A 13,714-nucleotide genomic window follows, 5' to 3' on the forward strand; every position below is an offset into this window, starting at 1 on the left:
CACAAGAACTAAACCATTCCACCCGAGGCACATAAAACAAAGGTACACTGGCTGGAGCCGCTCTAGGACCAGAATGGAGTTTTGAGGGTTTGGTTTTTAATGGAATTAAAACAGGCCCTGGGAAATGCTTTTAATTTGTGGTATTCCTATTGTTTTAGATGTTTTATATACTGTGATTAAAAAAAAAAAAAAAAGCATTTTAAAGGCTATGTGTGAACGGGAACACAAAAGAGTCATCTGGTCTTACTGAACTTCTTGATTATAAAAATACTAATTTAGGTAACATTTTTCACTCTCTGATATGAAAAACTTAACACAGAACAAAACATTCTTCTACCTCTCTGAATATTCTCACAAATACTTTATAAGCGTTCCCCAGGTTAGTGTCCTGTGATATTCTACAATGAGAGAAAAGAAAAGGGAAAGATAGGAGAAAAGGAGGAAGGAAGACACACATGCACGGTGGCATACATACATGAGCTGCTTGGACATCCGAGAGCCTGTGGGTACCTTCTGCCCATAGCGACAGTCAGCGTGTTAGCGAGGGACTCCGGAACTCCCAAGGACTCAGGAAACAGTGAGATGGCTAGCTGTTGAAGGAGAGGACACAAGAAGGTAGAAATAAAACAGTCTTAGGATAATGATCACTTTTTTTCATTAAAATGCTAATGATGACCACCTCCTTCCAGATAACCATGTTTATGAATTATTCATTGTCACATGCGGGAAGAAATCGCTGTGTCCCTGCAGGCAGGCATGGAGCCTGCAGAGGGTTAGCATGTGGCCCCCTCAGTTAGTGTAACAAAAGGCAGGTCCCTAAGAATCCCTGGTCAGGGGTGTAAAGTCCAACAATCCCACAGCATCGGGATGATTCTGCATCTCCTCCTTCAATATCAAGGATGGTACCACGCTGGCTTGTTGTCATGACACCTGAATTAACATACTACCAATAATACTCCAAAAACTCAAATGGAAAAGAAGAAAATGTACTGAATTGGAGAAGCTACATGTCAGAGTGATAAAGGGAGAGAGAGAGAGAGAGAGAGAGAGAGAGAGAGAGAGAGAGAGAGAGAGAGATACTAACATTTCTGGACACATCAGTTAGACTCTGTATAGAAGGCCCCTTTGTGTTCCCTTCTAAAGGTAACAAATATGCACATTTTACACATTTTTTAGACATTAATTGACTTACTATCTTAACTTTTCATTTAAAAGCACAGGTTACATCCTTACTAGAAGTCAAGCATTCAGCAACAAGATGAATAAAATAGTCTCTGTTTCTAAGGACAGTGGTCCACGGGCTGAGGGACTCTCACAGAATGGGCCCTGTAGGGCAGTGGGTGAGTGTAATGATTTGAAGGCCATCCAGCAGAGGTCTCCAACCCAGACAAGAGGTCAGGGGACACATCCAGGAACAAAGGGTGTCTGAAATGCCTGAGGCTGGGCTGGAGTTAGCTAGGCTTGGTGGGCGTCAAGACAATGGGAAAGGCAGTGGAGATAAACTGAACTAAGAGGCTTACTGTTCTTGGTGACACTCTAGAATGACACCCATGTCATCAGACCAGGGAAGAAGACTGCAGCCATCTGGCAACTCTGTACTGCTTTCAGAGATCTCTGACTAGACCTGGTTGCACACAGCCAAGCCTGGGTCAGATGTGGGTTTCAGATGGATTGCTCTCTTTGGGTGGACCCAAACAGGTGGGGTGCAAGCAGTGAGGGTAGCGAGGCCAACCTGGCAGCCAGGAGAGGCAGGGTGAAGACTGAGATAGTGGAAGTGAGCGGAGACAGGATGAGACAAGTTAGCATTTGGAAACAACTAAATGCTAAAGGGAGAACAACTTGATCAAATACAAGCAGACCAACGGTAGTAGATCTGAAGTGCACAACACCAGGGAAGGAATAGGAAGATTCAGGCCTGGGGAAGAAGATAGAACAAAAGACAAAAGCAAAAAGAGAGGCAGAGACATGGACAGAACACAGAAGGGTTGTGGGCAGAGAGAAGACTGTACCGTTAGTGCCAAGAGACAGGCACTAGCAATAACAGTCCAGGAAGCCAACCACGATCCTTTACCAAAAAGTAGGCTACAAAGATCTCTGGAGAAGTACCATGGGATACAGAGGCAACTGAAGGTGAAAACAAACAAACAAAAAATTGGTTTTGACATTTGAAAAGTCACTGGCCACCTTGACCAAGGACTATGCTCTTGGCAAGGAGACGGGGAATGGAACAGCATCGAGAGTAAGTGGAAGAGCATGTAGGGATAGACCACTGTCTAAGAGCGTAAGTGCCGGTGGATGCACGGAGCTATGCATTGAAGGAATCAGCAGTGTGGCAAGGAAGGCACAGAGAGCCAGAGGGAGAAAGGATGAATTAGCTCTCCAGAGGCAGGAAAGTGGGACAGGAGTTCATATGAAAGGACTGGCCTTGACAAAACAATCCACACCCCTTGATACTGGAAGGAGCATAAAGGTTAATCTGGTCATACGAGGTTCACAGCAGAATTGGGATATTAGAGAAGAATGACCAAATGACATTACCCTTCTTGAGGATACATGGCAATGGACTAGGGAGATGGGACACTGGTAAAAGCACTTGGGATGAAAGCCAGCAGACCTGAGTTCAAGTCCCCAGAGAGCACATAAAAGTTAGGTAAGGCCTCAGCCGGGCGTTGGTGGCGCACACCTTTAATCCCAGCACTCAGGAGGCAGAGGCAGGCAGATCTCTGTGAATTCGAGACCAGCCTGGTTTACAAGAGCTAGTTCCAGGACAGCCTCCAAAGCCACAGAGAAACCCTGTCTCGGAAAAGGGGGAAAAAAAAAAAGCTAGGTAAGGAAGGGCTCATGTGCCAGTAAATGGTACAAGGGTGGGGTGAGGGGGCAGAGATGGGCAGATCCCATGAGTTCACTGGTCAACTAGCATAGAGTAATGAAAGCAGTAAGCTTCAGGGTTATCTAGAACCCCTTTGGCAGAGAAAGAGAGAGAGAGAGAGAGAGAGAGAGAGAGAGAGAGAGAGAGAGAGAGAGAGAGAGAGAGAGCATCAGAGGAAGATTTCAATGTCCTCCTCTGGTCCCTACATTTGTATACACCAACACCTGCACTTTGCGTGTACACACACACACACACACACACACACACACACACACACACACACACACACAAAGAAAGAAAGGAGAAGGGGAAAGAGAGAGAGCAAGAGCTTGGTACAGCTTTGTTGAGAATGAGGTGACAAGTAAATAGTTGAAATCACAGATCTTGTAATTATTGGTCTCTGGTATGCGACCCCTACCACCGCCCCCAATGAAAACCGTTCAACCATGTTTAAAGAAAGGTAAACAAACACACTTGCTGGTAGCTATCCAAGCGGGGAAGCACATTTACTGCTGGAATTAAGGCAGAGCATAGGCAAAGGATGTGGACAAAAGCCCTTCCTAAAACAACCTTAGGCTTTGAGTGTCAATGTTCCCATGTCCCCAAGGTTTGCTTACAGTTTCACTAACTAAAGTCATGGCTATGGTTCACCATCCTCCAGGCTTTGTGAGCCACAGCAATTCCAACACTTTAAAACATAACCCACCTAAGCAGCAACAGGCAGACACTGGCAAATAAAAGTGGGGTGGGGTAGGAGCTGGGGGGTGTGGAGTTGACAGTGGCACCTGCCAGAGACATCCTAGCCCAATGCCTCTAAAACTGCCCACACACTTCCCACTTGAGGCTTTTCCTTGCAGGGTTAGGAATGCATGGAGCGACTCAGCTGCTGGAATAAATCCCGGTAAAGGCAAAAGCAGGACTGTTCACTAGAAACAGAACACAATGGAAAACACCTTGAGGAGCAGATGTGCCGTCTCTGGCTGTTCTAGCAGTTTGCCTGTTCTATATGGAAATGACATCCAGACCATCACTGGAGTGACAGTCTAGTAGAAGCATGTGCTCTTCACTGGTTAGCCACACTGGCACCGAAGCCAGCAGAAGCCACTAACTGGGTCATTCATTTTTGTAGCCCTGGAGCACGGAAGACAGTCAGCATGCAATAAATGTGGAATGATTCAATAAACCAGTATACGACTGAATAATTTTCCCAACTAAGGGGTAAGGAGGCCAATTAAACGGTGAGAACAGAAACAGCCTGGCTGTCCTACCCTGACAGACTCAAAGGGAAACTGTAAATGGCATTCAACTACATTCATTTTACACAAGAGAGTCTTTATGTATTCATAAATAAATTGCACAAGGTTGGTCTCCAAAATTATGGGAAGACGCTCTTTAAATGGGAAACAAGTAGGTACAAAGATTCTGAGCAAACAAAGGAACAGGAGTTGAAGACTGCATCTGTTTACCTGCTTTGTTGTCCTTCTGAAGGACAGGCTCATCATTCTAGCAGGGTGGTGCCTCTCCTTCCAGATGCTCAACCTTGCAGCAACCTGCCTGGCTTTAATCCATGGGGACCACAAGATAAACAGTGAGGAGAGCATCAAGCCTCACTTCCTCGAAAATTCATCCCAGGAGCAGTTTGTGTTTCTGTCCTGATATGTATGCAATTCTCCTACAGTTTCTCTTTTAACACATAAGCTCAGAGACATGACATCCTACTAAACACACCTCACACAGTGCACAGAACACTGTAATATCTCCAGAAATAATCACAATAATAGAGCTTCCAAAACTGAGGGGTAGTTTACTAGTGTGTACTAGTTGACAGGTTGGTTTGTTTGTTTTCCCTAACTGTGAGAAAGTAACTTGATCCTTCCAGTCTGATTCTGCCCATGATCACTAAGCAATATGCTGAGAACAAGACATCACCAGCACACTTTTTTCCAGGGCTCAAAGTGGAAAGCAGCTTGTACATGCTGGACTTACACTTAACCAAGGATCGCACTGGCAGCAAAGAAACAACCCTTTGAGACAGCCATTCTCCTTTCCACTCTCAAGAAGGCAAGGGATCAAGATAAACAACACACCACTCACTTGACTGCAAGCCAGGAGGTGCAAGGAATCTATCTGCCAGTCCAAAGTGTTTAGTGTGCAGCTTTTTAATTACTGTGTTTATGATACTATCCATAACATATTCCCCACCACAAATGTTCCAGCAGGTCATTAATCCTTGACAAGTACATTAATGTGCCCTTCCCCCCCCCCCGCAAATTCTTATTGTGCTGACATGGGGCAAAAATGCTAAGAATTCTCTTCAAAGTAAATACTTTATGTCAACAGCCCTAGCCACCACTGGTCCCTGCTTAACTATTTGAGGATAGTGTTTCTGTGCAAGTATTTGGTGATGCTGGCCTTAAAGATGTGTTTGCAAACAAAATTTGAATACTGGTTTTGCCTAATGAACATTTTTTTTTTCTGGTCAGAGGAATAGTGGCATGAACTACCAAGAATCTGGCATGTATTCTTCAAAAATAACATATCCTGTGACTCATAGTCACAATCCACCATCATCCTGCTGTTACAACATGGTAAGATTTCTGCTTAAAAAAAAAAAAAATCTCAAGGAGTCAATCATTGAGAACTGTCAAGATTTTTCACAATAATTGAATGGACTTCCAGTCTCATCACTAAATGGGTTTAATTTCAACCACAGAGGATCAATGTTTTCCTCAGAGAATTTGAAGCGTGATTACTCATTGTTTGGGAGCCCATGGTCATCAGTGGCACCACTAATGATCTTGCTGTGTTGGAACATGAGCATAGGCACTCCAAAGGGAAGGAACACATCTGCCATGATCCACAGGAGCTGGCTTTCTTCCACCATGAGGCACACAGGACAAACTGACAATCAGAAAGATCCCTGAAGCTCAGTCACCAGCTACAAACCATACTACAAAGAGCCGGAGTTAAATGCAAGATATTGACGGAGGCCTGGAGTCAACGCTACACAGTGTCAGACTGACTTGATGTGTGTGCTACTGGGACCTGGACGCCAATAACCTGATAAAGGTCAGTGGCAACGCTCTCAGAACCTCAGGACGCACAGGGCTTTTGTCCTCTGGCCCAGGCCTGTCTGTGGTTGCTAAGTTTGGAAGGATTTTCTGTTGCCTTTCCTCCTCAGGCCACTTCCCCTCTCACCCTGAAGAGCTACCTGAAGTACCAACCCTCCCTTTTCTTCAACTCGGTAATGGCTTTTAAAACCAAAGTACCAATGTTTGAGACAACAAAGCTCAACATACCAAGCTACAAACAAGGTCTAAAGGGTGCAAGGTGACTGAACACACAAGACTGTTGAGATGCCTTCTTTGTTTATTTCTTACTTCTCAGAAAATTCCAGTATTAGTCCTTAAGCGTTTGAAGTCACGAAGTACAAACACAGCCAAGTCTAACACAGGCCCTTTGATGTTACTTGTTGAGTGACCGATCCCCCATTCTTCCTCGGGACTACTTTTAGAGAAATTTACCAAGTGAAGTTTCCAGTGTCAATTGAACTTTTAACTGCCTGGTTTGTACTTTTTATGAATTTTGTACTACTAAAGCAGAGTTAAAAATAAAGCATTAAACCAGAAACAAACAAACAAAAATCTATAGAAGCAGTGGTTCTCCCACGAGCTTTCTCTGGAAATGTGAGGACATACTTGAAATGGAGAATTGAGAGCTTTGTCACTGTACTAGTGAGAGGTTGTGGGAGCAGTGAGCCTTCATAATTACATCTGTAAAATGGGCTCACGATGCCTCCTCTACACAGCTCTCAGTGAGAGAAAAACATGAACGAATCTTAAGTAGAAACAGAATAAAAAGCCCACAGTGACACAGCTCTATGTGATTTCCACTATCCTCACAAGGCTCTTCTCCAAACAATAACAATATTGTTTAAGAATAATTATAATTCTTAGTATTTAGACAGGGCCTCATATACCCTAGGCTGGCCTGACCCAAATATTTTTGATAAACAGTGCTTTTTTGGCTAATAAATAAAATGTCCCTAACTACTCAAAAAAATATAAATATTATATTACTTCCAGATTTGAGTTTTTATTCTCTATTATGTTTTTCTGCTTGTGTTTCTTCTTTAGCATTTAGCTGAAGTTCTTCCTTTCTCTAGAGAATCTTCATGGGCTTTTTTCTCTTGTGAAGAATAATCCTTGCAGTAACTACTATAGAACATATCTGCTATCAGGCACTGTGTAAACCACCTTCATATACCTGGTAGTGGGTCAGAGGTCCTTGTGTTTACAGATGGCACCAGAGAAACCAGCAATGTTAAACTTGCAGGCTTTTCTCTTCAACGAGAGGGATTTACATCTGCTTCTGCCCAGAAGGCTGGAAGTGGCAACAGTTCATAATCTGGTGATCTTTTGCTATCTGGAGAGCCAGGCTTCACTTGAATCCCTCCAGACTCTTGAGCATCATTTCTCAGTCAAGAGCACCCATTCTGATGGAAGGGGTATTTGCATAAAAGATACGTGCTTTGAAAGGAGTTTCCATGTAATCATGCCTTAAGCTTTGTTATGATAACTGTCACCAGGAAACTTTTCTCCAAAGTCAACTGTGCTTAAGTATGTCAAAAATAAACTGCTTGGGTTCAGACTGTACAAGTGTGACTTGGCACTGGCTAAGTCATATTGAACTGGATTTCATTCTTGCCTCTCATGGATCATTCCTTAGCCGGCCAGCATTTGTGGGGACCGCACACCTTATTTCCCCTAAATGATTTGTTTTTCTCTTTATTTGCTTTTAGTTCACTTCCAGAAACGGGGGCAGAACATTCTAGAATCAGCAAAGCAGCCAGCACTTGGGAGGCAGAGACAGGCAGATTTCTATGAGTTTGAGGCTAGCCTTAGTGAGTTCCAGGACAGCGAAGGATATACAGAATCCTACCACATCCAACTCTTCTCAAAAGAATTACTTTGTCCCCAGGTAGTAGTTTTTTGATGTTTAAACAGTGAGAAAAGTATACATCTTCCAAAACGAACTAAAGTAAGAAGAGCCAATCTCTTTAAGAATTGTCAAAAATAATAAATGGAAAAAAAAAACAGAAAAAGAATAAAGTTGTTATTTTAACTTCCAGCAACATCTCCATCATCTGTTTTACCAAGGCCACTTCCCTCTGATCATTAAATCTGTTAAAACCACAAGGGATGTGCCCATCTCATTAAAAACTGCACGCATGTGAGCTACGATAATGAGGGAAAGCATTTATTTTGGTTTTAAGGATGGCAGTACTTCCTGCCCGTTGCTTAGTGCAGAGACACTTCTAGGAAGCTTCATGATGAAACAGATGCCCCAGGAGCGAGTCTGTCACGATGGCAACAGGAGTCATCACACAGGAACGCTTCCTCCCAGAACTGCCACAGGCTCTCCACTTTGACTTACCAACAGGGATCACAGGGTGTTCACAGAAAAAACCACTAACTCCACCATATGGAACTGAGTACTTCTTGAAGGTGCTATCAACTCTATCTAAAGCCAGGGCCTGTAGCTCTATATTCACTCAAACCCTGCAGGATTCAAAAACCTTTAAAATTGGAACTGCTACCCTTTTGTTTTATAGCAGATGAGTAAAGCCAAATAGTCACTGATGTACCTTAATTACATTAAACACTGCAAGAAATTCCTCATTCTTCTTATATTTTAGAACAGTATATTGGTAACTACCCTAGAATTTGCTAAGGTCTCATTTTTACTCAAATTTTGTTTTTTATAATTTTGTGAGAACTGAATTTGCATCATTTCCACCTCTTCCTCTCTCCACTCCAAGTCTTTCCATTCTCACACTCACTCACATATACATGTTTAAGGATGATGAGGAAAGTTGGGTGAGAGATGAGATTTGGTCCTAATTCTGGAGTTGTGTCTATATAGCCAGAGATACAAGCCTTTGGCACTATCATCTTCTGAATGAATTCTGTTGTAGTAATGGACACTGGAGACAGTAGTCCTCAGAAAACAGTATTTCTTCCAACTTAGATACAACTCAAGTCATCTTATAAATAGAACTAAGAAAGACTGACCCATCTGGGATAAAGGTTTTGTAAAAACCTAAGGTAAAGAAGTCATATTGTAAAATGTTGGGAAAATGATGCTTGTGATATTATTCTTATGGCTGATTTAGAGGCTAGCCTTGAATAGGTAGCATTAACCGACATCCCCCTGCCATTACATATATACCACCCTAGTCAGGATGCCACCACTCAGTTCATTTTGAAAGTGAGAGTAACAATCTCCGAATAAACCCGAAGTTAGAGACTAACCACAAGAATCCTACTTCAGTGGGCCGCATGCCCAAGCAGCGGCAAGCCTCAAAAGCTGATTAACTGGTGACTTCTCTACATGTGGCAGATTATAATCATGTATGCATCTCCATTCCCTCATAAATGCCATGAAGTGAGAGCCAGAAATAAACTGATGCCAAAGAATGGAAGAAGACAAAAGGAGTGGAAGACACAGAAAATTTGAAGACACAGCAAACAAATAGGCCTCTAATGAGTGACTCTTCAAAGCCCAGACAGAGCAGTCAAGAAGCTGGGGCACAGAACCTTACAAAAGTCAAGGTACAGTCACACTAGAAATGGGGCTGTAAGAAGACGGCAGGTGGGGGTGGCTGTGAAAACTGGAGGGTCCCCTGCAAACCCTCTTAAGGACAGAGTTTCAATACCATTCCCTAACCATAGAGCTGCTACTTCCCTTCTCTACCCTCAGAGGAAAAATTCAGGTCTGCTCTTGGCAAAGGATCCTGGGAGGATCCAGACTCAAGGAGCAGGAGCAGTGGTGGGACATTGGGGGGAGGGGGACTTGAAATTTGCACTCAGCCTGGAAAACCCTGCAACCCTTCCTCTGTTAGGTTTCCAGAGTGCTGGCAGGGTAGGAGATGTAAAGAGTTTTCTGGAGACACTACCCAGACCAAGACAAAGATCTATAGCCAGAACAACTAGGGGCAAAGGGGCTTCAGGAAGCACTTCTATGTCAATGACACCAGTTTCCAAGCCTTGCCCAGGACCTTCACATACAGAAAAATGATGGGTTAGGACCAACAGACATGTGTTAGAGGAACTACAATGATAGTCAAGAACATACGCAGGAAACAGAGTGAAACCTGGAAGCAAAGTTCAAACATACATGATCAATAGCAATCCATCAACAAAAACAATCACCCTAGCAGCCAAAGACATGTCTCAGCCATCTATGCCCTCTGCTGGCCTCCATGAGCACCTGGCACATACACACAGAGGTGTACAAATAAAAGTGAAAACAAAGCTAAAAGATATTTTTAAGTTATGTACAAAGAAAATGTAAGGAGCAGCACCTCACAATATGAAAAAAAAAAAAAACCCAAAACCACAAAAACAAACAACCCTAGGAACATAAGAACATGGCAGAAGCCCTCCAAATTTTTCAGAAAAAATAAATCCTACTTTAAATTCAGCATCACATGAAAGGGGGGACCAAGTGATATTTTGACACAGGCCAGATCACAGAAAAGCACATCACCCACACTTTCTGAAGAAGCCACTGAGCAATGTGCCTCCCCAAAGGGTCAAAGCCAAAGGATGGTAGCAATAATAGGCAGGTCAATCAACAATTCCCACACGGGGATCAAGGAAAATTGCAAGCGAACCACAAAGTGCAAAGTGCCTCATGGGTAAACCATCTAGAGAGAGCAAGAGAGCAGAGGACACCAGGAAAAAACTTCACATAAAGTGAAACAGAAAACCTGTAAGACCGGCCATTGTTTGACCATGTTTGAGAATCTGAGGATGAATAAACAAGGCAGAAAAAAATACAGAGCAAAACCAGAAATTAGTGTGATACAAAAGATAAATAAATAAGTAAATAAAGCCATAATATAGTGCAGAGCCAGCCTGTGAAAATACTTAACTACCTTGAAGAATAAAGGGCAGGTGTTAGAGGGAGAATAAAAGATCTAACCCTTTAAAACCAAAAGTGTCCTTGAGAGGAAGTCAATATTTAGTGTGTAAAATGGAATCTTAGCTCCTCTTTCTGTTGCTGGGATAAATACCTGACAAGAGGTTTTTTGTTTTTTACTTTAGCTCACAGTTCAAGTGCACCATGGCAGGGAGATCAAGGTGACAAGGGCTTAGAGAAGCTGATCACATCTCATCTGTAATCAGGAAACAGAACATGATCAATGTATACTGCTGCCAATTTCTACCAATTACATCATCAAGATAACCCTCCCCAGTATGCCAGAGGACCACCTCACATCCTGTGAAGATGACAGTTAACACTGACCACAGCTTATAAACAAACAAGAAAGAAACTTCAATATAAAGCTACTAATTTGTTACATGGAAGCTAATAACCAAAGAACGAAATGGGTTTAAAGTAGCTGTCCTACTGAAATCTCAGACAATGCTGATGAACAGAGCAGGAACTGGAAAGCTATGTATCTGTATTACTGCAACCCCTTTTTTTTTCTTTCTTTTTTTTTTTTTTTTTTTTTTTTTGAGACAGGGTTTCTCTGCATTGCTTTGGAGGCTGTCCTGGAACTTGCTCGGTAGACCAGGCTAGCCTCGAACTCACAGAGATCTGCCTGCCTCTGCCTCCCAAGTGCTGGGATTAAAGGTATGTGCCACCAATGTCCGGCTAAAGATTTATTTATTTACTATTTACACAGTGTTCTGCCTGCACACCAGAAGAGGGAACCAGATCTCATTATAGATGGTTTTGAGCCATCATGTGGTTGCTGGGAATTGAACTTAGGACCTCTAGGAAGAGCAGTCAAAGCTCTTAACCTCTGAGTCATCTCTCCAGCCCCTGTATTACTGCAACTTCAAAATGAAATTGTAAGGCTGAGAGATGAGTCAGTGGGGTAAAAGTGTTTTTGCTGTGCAAGCATGAGGACCTGAGTTCAGATCTCTAGCCAGACAGACATGGCAGCATCTGTAATCCCGGTGCTGAGGAGTTGAAGGTTAGAGGGAGGACACAGCTGTGGCTCTGGAACCACCGGTATAATTGATAAACTGCAAGCACTATGTTCAGTGAGAGACCCAATCTGAAGGGAAATACAGCAGAGAAAAGGGACACACACACACACACACACACACACACACACACACACACACACACAATTTAAAAGACTGGAAATCAATCAATGAAATGCATAAAACCACCCAAGTATAAAAGACAAACTAATGAAAAAGTTCAATGTCTGGTTTATAAACAAGGAAACAGATAAATCTTAATCAGCTCCTTCTGGGTAATCAAGCTGCTACGTCAATTTAATTTATTTCATTTTATTACTTGAGGAACACAGTGAGAAGTCAAATATAACCAGTCTTCACGGTTGTAGTTTTCATCAGTTAGCACAGAGCAAAAGCAAAGGGGGCCCTTGGACACCAATGTAACAGGAAGAATTGGGTGGCCTGGCAAAGCAGTTCACAAAGGGTAAAGACACTTGCCACCAAGTCTGATGACCTCAGTTCAATCTCCAAAACCCACTTAATAGAGAATTGATTCCTACTAATTGTCCTCTGACCTCCACACATGCACCATAGTCTGTGTGCAACCACGTACACACATAAACAAAAATCAATGTAATTTAAAAAAAGTCAACCATCTTTGTTGTCTCAAGCTCACCCACTATCATTTTAGATGGATGAATATCTGAACAGCTACCTACTCTGCTTCTACCAAGCCCTACTGTAGCTTCTTTTAGAGGCTCTATCTGATGGGCAAAGGAGAGAGAATGTGCGGCACTTGAAACCTATTCCCAGAGTTAGGGAATTCCTTACAATGTGAATTTTGCTAAGAGACATCTTTCTCAACATAAAACTGGCCAGATACTCATCTTCCCAGAGTCCTGTGCAACGAAGCCATGAGCACATGACTCAGCCTTACACCAACCAGGAATTCAGAGCCACAGATGTGAGGAGAAAGTTTGAAGCTGCAAGGATTCCTTAAGACATGAGCAATAGCAATAACCAGCCTACGGGCAGCAAGGGCTGAAGGCACAGGGCTGGCCTTGGATATCTGGCTCATGTACGGTTGCTCTATGAACACCAACATCTAGTGTTCAGTAATGTCGACCCTCCAGAGAACTAACCCTGATGTATGAATTTGGCTATAAGATGGTCATACAGTCGTCTAATCCAGGGCCTACCAGGTGTGCCAGTAAATTTCCTCTCTTCTTCAATTGCTCAGCCAGGCTCCATGCCATTTATGTGACAAGCCCGACTGCTGAACTGCCTAGAAGACACAGGGACAGTGGAAATGGTCTTTTGAAGGAAAGGATGACATATCTGTGGTTCTGAGCAGAACAGATGACCAAGGGGAAGGCCATGTTTATACACAAATGAAACTTCTTTCTGGCATGCTATAAGTTAAGGGTGCTTTTCATTGGCTCGACTATTCCTCGCCTTCTTTTCCTCCATTAACCACCACATTTCAAGGGCTCGCTCTCTAATTGACTGTACAAGAGGCACTGTGAATGTCATCAATGGGAGTAATCACTAGTCCCTGCTATCCAGGGACTCACACTCAGGAGCCCAGTTGGGAGGGGCAGAGGAGCAATGTGAGGAGGTGCAATTTGCAGTTTTTCTGCACAGACTGTGAAATGAGGCAGTCTGGAACGAGTGGTCAAGAGCTACCCATTACAATGAAATTGCAAACCAAGGCATCCTGAGATTTATACTCAGCTGTGAACCATCAACATTGCTGAAAAGCTGCAGTATCCATCAGCGCAGGGCACAGCAGAATCTTCAGTCCCAAGTCCAAGGATGCTGATGAACCCAGGCAATTTATCTGCACGTGTCCTAAGCTAAC

The 13,714-nt window shown here is 43.1% G+C and overlaps 1 protein-coding gene across 11 annotated transcripts in view; it reads right to left on the reverse strand.

Moving 5' to 3' along the window:
- Positions 1-13,714, reverse strand: part of Apbb2 (amyloid beta precursor protein binding family B member 2) — a 318,116-nt gene that overhangs the window by 184,387 nt on the left and 120,015 nt on the right. For 10 of the 11 annotated variants that reach the window (XM_027390798.2, XM_027390796.2, XM_027390801.2 and 7 more), the window contains one exon: positions 476-590. The exons of the other annotated variant lie outside the window; for it this stretch is intronic. The gene's annotated coding sequence lies outside the window, so the exon portion shown is untranslated. The remainder of the gene's footprint in view (positions 1-475; positions 591-13,714) is intronic. 11 annotated transcript variants of the gene reach the window in all.

The sequence above is a fragment of the Cricetulus griseus genome (assembly GCF_003668045.3).
Source record: "Cricetulus griseus strain 17A/GY chromosome 1 unlocalized genomic scaffold, alternate assembly CriGri-PICRH-1.0 chr1_1, whole genome shotgun sequence".
NCBI lineage: Eukaryota > Metazoa > Chordata > Mammalia > Rodentia > Cricetidae > Cricetulus > Cricetulus griseus.